This window comes from Triplophysa rosa, linkage group LG15 (genome assembly GCF_024868665.1).
Source record: "Triplophysa rosa linkage group LG15, Trosa_1v2, whole genome shotgun sequence".
NCBI classification, from domain to species: Eukaryota; Metazoa; Chordata; class Actinopteri; order Cypriniformes; family Nemacheilidae; genus Triplophysa; species Triplophysa rosa.
In genome coordinates, this window is record NC_079904.1 from 23,915,453 (window position 1) to 23,924,885 (window position 9,433).

Here is a 9,433-nt window from a genome sequence, read left to right on the forward strand (position 1 = left end):
TGTTCCTCAAGAGGGATCGAGACCGACTGAACGAGACAAAGCTGCCGATGTAAGTAATATTTATCAACAGTATGAATTGACGTACATGTACCGTATATATAGGAGGATAACGTTAGCATATGATAGCGAAGGGAGCTAAGTCAGTAACGGGCTAAATAGAACATTCAAAGCTGTGTTAAACTTACTGTATATAAGTGCAGATGGACACATGGAGTTTAGCTGTATGAATGTTAATACATTATGTGCGTTAATATGTTTAGCTGCGGCAAGCTGTTTGTTTTGCTAATGAACAGGGGCGAACACTGGGGTTAGTTTCGTTTTAAACGTCTCAAATCATTCGTGCTTAGGCTGAAAATCTGTCACAGCAAACTAGCTCTCACATTGTGTGTGTAACGTTATAACTTGTCAATGACAAGCGCTAAAATCCATGTAATTCCACTGAGATCTGCAGTGGATTCCGTGTATTTTAGGTAAGCATACACGCACAACGTAAGCGCATTAGCTGTTTGCTGTGACTGATTTTTTTGTCTCCGGACGAATGATTTGAGACGTTTAAGACGAAACTAACCGCAGAGGAATTCAGGAAATATAATTTAGCTAAACCATTGCCACTACTAGTGTGTTGTGTTGACACGCCGGACAGAAAAGGGGTGGGGTTCGCTGTAACTCATTATCATTTAAAGAGACATGCACCAAAACGGGTTGCTGTGAGCATAGTTGTTTTTGACGAGGCAAGAAGGGTTTTGTTTACGCAGCCATTGAGTGTTTTTAAGCCAAATATGTTCCAGACATTTCATGAAGACCCTAATAAATCATACCAACTTGTTGAAAGTGCTCGTCTGAGGAGACCTTTAAAGTGTTCATCATTCACAACATACAGTCGACTGTGCCAGATCGGCCAATACATATTTTTCATCAGTACTCCCCACATAAAATATGTTACTAGCAGGCTATACTTAAATTAAGTATTTACTGTAGTAAACTGTATAGGATAGTGTATTTATTATATTACAGTGCGGTACCATAGTATTCTAGTGAATTGATAAGTAAATTACTTCTCTTAAATTCACTATGATAAGGTTCATAGCATCAAGGAATTTTACAATTGAGTAAATATTAGGCCTAAAGCATACTACAATGTTCACTCATGGGAATGGTTAGCCTCAACTAAAGCTATTTCACATAAAACACGAATCTCACTAGGACAAATGAAAAGCTGATTTGTACATTATTAATATTCATTGTTGAAAGTATCTCACCTCACAAAAGCGTGTGTTTTTCCTATAATCACTTCTTCTGTAAACGTTGATTAAGCTGCTGTGAGGAGAACCTTTGATTCACACTCGAATGCAACATGATCTCAGCTGTGGAAAAGGCCCAGGAGCGAGTGAAGACAAGAAAAAGGGCAAATGTAATTACCAGTGTAAGAAAAGTGTCCAGATCTGAGCTGTAAAGGGCTCATCATGACAAGTGTGATTATAACTGCATGTTTACATTCACAACTGCTCCGGCATTGTTCAACAAACCGTCCAATCTGTGCTATTCATCCTCGAATAAGGAAATATTCTTTACAGACATTCTTTTAAGCATTGAATATTTTATTCTGATGCTCAATGCTGGTGTCTTTGAATAAAATGTGTTATAAATTGTAGTTGACTGGAGTAATGTCAGGTAACATGATAATGTCCTACACTGAAAAAAAATCTGTTGGATTAACATTAAACATTGGTTGCACGTAATAAAGTCATCATTTATCTATGTTGAGGAGTCCTGATTTATGTTTGTTAATAAAACATGATTTTTATATGTTTCAGTTTCATATTTTCATTGAACATTCTCAACATGTAAATATTTTTAGTTAAAACTACATACAATTTTAATTTATTTTAACAAGATATTAAGTTTACATTTACATTTAGTCATTTAGGAGACGCTTTCCAAAGACGCTTACAAGTTGTGTAATCAATGGAAGCAATTGGGTCAACATTAGGAAAACAAAAAGCATAAGTGCAATAAAACATGTCTCACAAAGCCTACTACAGTGTACAGAGCTAAGTTAAAAAAATATATATATATACAGTATATATACTGTATATACTGTATATATAGATAGAGTAGAAAAGAGATAGAAGTCAGAACTGATCGGTCAGGTGCTGACGGAAGAGATGTGTTTCAGCAGATTCTTAAAGATGGCTACAGAATCTGCTTATCTTGTAGCAGCAGGCAGATCATTCCACAAACGTGGAACCGATCTAGAGAAGGTTCGTGAGAGAGATTTTTACCTTTTTGGGATGGCACCACAAGACGTTGTTCGTTTGCAGAGCTGGTGGGTACATAAGTCTGCAGTAGTGAGTGAAGATAAGGGGGTGCCAAAACAGTAGTGGTCTTGTAGGCCAGGAGCAGAGTCTTGAATTTGATTTGAGTGACTATAGAGAGCCAATGTAACTTAGTGAAGAGAGGAGTGACGTGTGCTCTCTTATGTTCATTGAAGACCACTCTTGCTGCTGCATTCTGGATCATCTGTAGAGGTTTTGTTGTGCAAGCAGGAAGTCCAGTCAGTAGCGCATTGCAGTAGTCCAGTCTGGACAGAACAAGAGCCTGCGTAGCATGCTCGGATAGGAAAGGTCTAATTTTCCTAATATTGTAGAGGATGAATCTACAGGGCCGGGTGGTGCTGGCAACCTGAACAGTGAAGTTAAGCTGATCGTCGATCACCACTCCCAGGTTTCTGGCCGTTCTGGAAGATGTGATGGTTGATGAGCCCAGTTGAATGGAGAAGTTGTGATGGATTTTAGTGTCGGACGGGATTACAAGCAGTTCTGTTTTAGCAAGGTTCAGCTGCAGGTGATGGTCCTTCATCCAGAACAAGATGTCGGCTAGGCATGCTGAAATGCGTGCAGAAACAGTCGGATCGTCAGGCTGAAATGACAGGTGGAGTTGTGTATCATCTGCATAGCAGTGATAGGAAAAGCCATGTTTCTGAATGACAGAGCCAAGGGATGTCGTGTATATAGAAAAGAGCAACGGCCCAAGCACTGAGCCCTGAGGCACCCCTGTGTCGAGATGTTGGGACTCAGAGACCTCTCCTCTCCAGGATACTCTAAATGACCTACCTGTGAGGTAAGACCTGAACTATTGTAGCACCATTCATAGCATAGCATAGCAGTCTTGAGGGTCGACAGGAGTATGTGGTGGTTAACGGTGTCAAAGGCTGCAGATAGATCCAGTAGGATAAGTACAGATGAGTTAGAGGCGGCTCTTGCTAGTCTCAGGGCTTCACTGACAGAGAGCATCGCAGTCTCAGTGGAATGACCGCTCTTGAAACCTGACTGGTTGCTGTCCAGGAGGTTGTTCTGAGTGAGAAAGGAGGAGAGCTGGTTACATACAACACGCTCAAGAGTTTTGGCAATGAAGGGGAGGAGAGATACCGGTCTGTAGTTCTCTAACATTGCAGGATTAAGAGTGGGTTTCTTCAGTAGTGGGGTAATACGGGTCTCTTTGAAGACTGCGGGAAATTTACCAGTGGTGAGAGACAAGTTGATAATGTGGGTCAGAGTGGGAACAACCGATGGAGAGATGGCCTGGAGAAGATGAGTGGGGATGGGATCTAGCGGGCAGGTAGTCGGGTGGTTCGAAGACATGATCTTGGAAACATCATCTTCAGATAGGAGGGAGAAAGAGGGGAGCGAGCATGTGTCGGGGGTTTGGGCGTGATCAAGAGGCGGAGGCGCAGAGAACTGACTGCTGATGGTGGTCGTTTTCTTTACGAAGAAAGATGCGTCGGAATGTGACCAGTGGGGAAGCATGTGTAGTGTCTGGGGAAGTTAGGTCGAGATCAAGAGTGATGAGGAAATGATCCGACGTGTGCAGCGGCGTGACCTGGGAGTGATGAGTGGAGCAGTAGCGTGTGTAGATAAGATCAAGTTAATTACCAGACTTATGAGTTGCTGAAGTGGGAACTCGCTTGAGGTCAAACGATGCAGTCAGGTTGTTGAAGTCGGCAGCCTGCGGTTTTTCAAGGTGGATGTTGAAGTCTCCAAGTACCACCAGAGGAGTACCATCCTCGGGGAAGGATGACAGAAGCGTATCCAACTCCTCCAAGAAATGTCCAAGCTGACCTGGGGGACGATAGATAACCACAACATGAGTTTTAACAAGGTGGATGATAGTAACAGCATGTGACTCGAAAGAGATGTTATCACACGAGGGTGCCAGCTGTTTGAATTTCCAGTTGTTAGAGATAAGTAGACCGGTTCCTCCACCCCTCCCTGATCTGCGTGGGCTGTGAGAGAAAGTGTAGTTAATGGAGAGAGCAGCCGGTGTGGCAGTGTCCTCTGGCTTGATCCAGGTTTCAGTAAGTGCTAAAAGAGAAAGACCAGAATGTTTGGCAATAGCTGTGATGAAATCTGCTTTGTTTACAGCAGATTGGCTGTTCCATAAACCAATGGGAAAGTAACTGAGGTAGTTGTGGATGCTGAAAGAGTGCACAGATTATTAGCATTGCGTTGCTTTCTACGTGATACAGGGGTTAACAGATCTTAACAGTAATCCAAATTTAAAAGTTGTAGCCGCCTAACCAAAGGCAACGCTTTTCTAACCACAAAACTCAAAAATATATAAAACTCCTCTAAATCTCAATGATAACTGAACATTAAACACTAGCAAGTGTTTCTCTTGACTGAAAGACACATAAAACAACACTTTATTAAGAAAATAACTCTCAAAAAGCATGCTGGGAAATGCAAATCCTCTTCACAGTTGTAACAATTATATGTTAACACAACATAAATCATTCATGTTGTCCTAACATGAATAGATTAAGTTACATAACTAAACATGAAAAAATCGTGCTGTGACCAAATTTTCCAAAAATTATGTTAATAAGAAAATTGGACAAGCAGGGAAAATCCTTTTTTCAGTGTATTTTCTGTTTCTGTTTCACATTATACTAAAGCATCGAGATAGCTAGAATACTTGCGTTTGGCACTAAGCGTCTGCCAAATGCATTAATATAAATGTGATCGAGCTTCAAAAATACATCACATTTCAAAATAGCAGATGCATTGCTTACGCTGTTCTGCTTATATGAAATCATTCCCTAATGTGAACTGTTACAAAGCAAGAGAAAAATGCTTTTAGTTTGTCTTACTTATGTGTTTGTATTTCTCCTGAAGCACATATAATCAGTGTCTTTCAGAAGAGAACAAATGTCTAAATATGGGATGAAATGACCAGCATCCCACGTGTGCTTCATAGCATCTCTGTGGACGACACCTCAGGAGCGGATGAGTGTCGACTGAAGCTGTGAAGCTGTGAAGAATTAGCATTTCACATATAGCAACATATATAATAAAGTGGATTAGAAAGTGTGAGCGCTAGAGAAGTGTGTGCAGTGATGCTGGGAGTTGTGGGTGATTGTTGGTCCTAATTACAGCCCTGTGTCCTCATTCTTACAAAAAATCTTCATGAGGAGCAACAAGAAGTTCACATGCGCTGGACGACCTGTTGGCTGTTTTCCCATGCCAACAACAACCCCAATGTTGCTTTTAAGGTTCTTTCTGAAGCTGGGCTAGCTGATTTTTAAAATAATCTTTTGTGTTAAATCTGAAATCTTTCTCTCTCTTCATGTCTCACCTCCACCCACCCTCTCGCTCTCTCCGTCCACGTAACTTCAGACTGGGTGGAGAGATATTGTCCCTCTGCTCAGACTGTGGCCAGATGGCCGTTCTCGTTTTTATTTTTCAGGTTCTAAGCTGAATGACACCCAGAACGCTGACTCACCAATATTATCTTCCCTCTGTTCAGGTCGAAAGGAGATCAGTCTCTGATGATGTTAGTATTTCATTTGGGTTTGAGTCAGAGAGAGTCTGCCGATTATTGAAGCTTCATCTTCTCTGTTCAAAAGTTAGATTGATGTCTCTAAAGACCTCAGATGTTCTGTCTGTATGTCCTGCATCAAATAAACACTGATGTCTTTCTTTCATAGCTCTCATGGAGGTCTCAGTTGTGTTTCATTTAAGTCTCAACTTAAGGCTGGAATACACTACAAGACTTTTGCCCAGATTTTCAGTCTGGACTTCTTGCAGAAAGTCTGTGCTAGTCTGCAGATTTTATCTTGTAGTGTGTGATGCCCTGTTTCACACTTGCAAACTTTCAAAAAGTTTGCAAGTGTGTGATGTCTAGTTTTTAAAAAACAAAAATTTGTGTAGTGTTTTCCAGTCTTTAGTCTCAGATGTTTCTCCTAAAGTTGCTTAAGGAGAAATAAAACAGAAAACAGATGAGAGTGTAATTGTTGAAACACATGAAGAGTCTGGAGGTGTAAATGAATGTAAGATTGTAGAGGTCAAATAATCTGGATTTGAGTAAATGTGATGAGAAATGTTTGAGTTGATATCGAGATCTTCAATAATATTGACTTTTGATTGCAGACGAGACACACCTGAGCTCAGTTTGACACATTGTTGACGTCTCTTCTCAAACTCTCATGACATTTCTTACATTACTTAAAGGGGTGGTGCAACGGTGTGTCATGCATTCTGACTTCTTTACAATGTTTAAACGTGCTGTCTTCTCATGCTTAACATGGTCAACTTGTCAAAAAACGAGTTGGCGTATGAAGTAGTATTTCTGTGCTCGATACACTCCTCCAGCGATCGGACAGGTTTCGGAAAGTTTTTTTCGAACATATAAAACTGTTTCGTAACAATTTTTCTTAGTTCCTTATTGGACAATTCTCCCAGAAAAGCACGCGGCAGCAAGGAGAGCAGGAGAAGGAGCATGCGCAGACGTCACTTTCACTTGTGTGCAGGAGAGAGAGAGAGAGAAGTTCAGGTGTTTGTTTGCTCACTGCATTTGGGTGATGAATGTTATATAAACGCTGGATATAACACTAGATTTGGAGATGGTTTGAAACTGATATATGGAGCCGTCCCAGCGCTAAAAGACGCCGGACATGGACCACATGCGGTGAGTGAAACTGATGTCTGTGTTTTGCTGGCAATGGGTGCGCACGTGCTTTAATTCAGCCTACCCCTCCCGTGTGTTAGGACTGCTTTATGATAAAGTTTCCATTTGCTCTCCATGTAATCTCATTGATGTCTAGGAGACATGACAAAGATTTGAAAAGAGATCTCATCTGTAAGCTTTGGAATATATGTAAACACTGTGAAGTAGTCATATCTGGGGGGAAATGCTTTAGTTAAATAGTTTAATAGGTGTTTAACAATGTCCATCTCTGAGTGCTCAGTGAGTTTCCATCAACACTCATCTCTCTCTGTCATTCATGAAGAAAATACACGAGCGAGCTGTTTTCAATCAGTGTTCTCCTTCTCTGCTGGGCTTTAATCAGTCAAACATTCACTGGAGAATCACTGAAGACCTGCAGCTGCTGACGGCTCATGTGTCCTGGTTCTGATGGACCGTCATCCTCTCATCCATCCCCTCCCGAGTCCTGCCTCATGAACGCTCAGAGTGTGTGCGAGTATGTTTAAAAAGTGTGTTCTTGAAATGTTTCCTGCATAGGAATGTTGACAAAATGACAGGGATCTGTGAAAATGGCTATAAACACATGCATTATACTGTATTATTCATTGCAGACTTCCTGTGCAGTTGCACTGTGTGATAAATGCTCGTTTTTATTGATATGTTAGTAAACATGATCATTTATCAGTTTTGAAACTCATGTGTACTACTAGTGATCCGTACACAAAAATATTGAGTAAATAACACAAAAACACCCTCTTTACACTGACATCAATCTGGCCATGAGAGATGGGAATCAGAGAGCTTGCGTTGGATAGAAAAGCGCTAATGCATTTCCATTTGGAGGCATCTGTGCAAATACTCACTCATTATAGAACGCGTGTGACAACACCACACACACACACACACAGATGAAGCAGAGCTGGACATCTTCCACAATCTGCCAGAAATATCAGCGAATGAGAGAGGTGAAAAGAAAAGATGGGAGCCATTCGACTGGGAAAGCTGCAAATGATACAATTACATTTATTGAAGGTTGTCGTGAAGGTCCAGATGTGGAATTCCATGGAAAATAATAAGAGATAAGAGATGAAATCACTTGCAAATATTACGTGTGTGTGTGTGCGTGCGTGCGTGCGTGCGTGCGTGCGTGTGTGTGTGTGTGTTTCAGAGGAATGCAGGAGACTTCTCTGGATCTGCAGATTTACTGTCACATCACGCTGTACCGCGGCCACACGCACTACATCCTTCATCAGAATGACACGGTCCGCAGAGGTGGAGCACATCGATATTTCACACAACGACAAATCTCGACAAACTTACACAGATGGTAAATGTTGACTATGGGGACTAATAACCCATTGAAATCTGTGTATGTCTCTATGAGCAAATGTTTTAAAAATCTACTATTCACTGTCAAATCATCAACAAAGATGAATAAAATAAATATTTTTATAACACACAACTGACAGACAGACAGAGCAAAAGAAGAAAGACATAAAGTCAGACAGTCACCCAAAGAGAAGGATAACCAGATAACAGAGATTCAGAGAGGTTGACAGACACACACAGAACAGGCAGATATTAAAACAAACAGACAGATAAACAGTCAGACAGACAGACAAAAGAGAATCAGAGAGACAGACAGTAATTGTTGCGACAGCATGTTTCAAGCTCTTGTGTCAATGGTATGATGTTTTTTCTTCACGAGAGCTGGAGAACAGACACGAATGACTTCATCAATGACAGGCTCGCAGGTCTGGAGTCAGAAGAACGTTTCTCAGGAGTCTTTCTGTACATCACATTTACCGAGGAAAGATCAAACGGTCACATACGACCGAAGTGTGCTTTTAACAGCGTTCATCCTGCAGGAAACGCTGATGCTTGGTTTCCATGGAAATTCAAGGAATGACGACATGCTACATTCATGTTCACAGCAGTTTTAAGATTTTCGGAAAGAGTTTTGCACTGACTAACAGCGATGTCCGGAGTTTCAGCTCTTCACTTCATTTAATTCAGTGTTGTCCTCCCTGATCTGTATTATACAGAAATACAGTTCAATACACAAAACAACATAACTGGAACCAAAGAAAAACACACTTCTCTTTCTTTCAATCGTTTGAGTGTGTGTGAGAGTGACGTCACTGTCTGACAATCCTGCAGTCTTTCCTCACATTTAATCATAAAACATACATAGCGTCTCGCCTAAAACATCTTGTTTTTTTGGCCCATCAAAAGAGTCAAATGACATCAAGCGAGAAGAGCGTTTGTACAAAGTCCAGTCACTGTGAAAAACACTGTAAAAAACTGTAATTTTCTCTAATGTTTTTACCGTATTTCACAAATGTGCAAATAATAGAATTTTTTTTTTTTTTAAGTGCAGTTCTCTCCTTCTCTCTCTCTGTCTTATCCGTGACGACCTGAGGAGAGAAGCTTTCACACCGAACTCTGA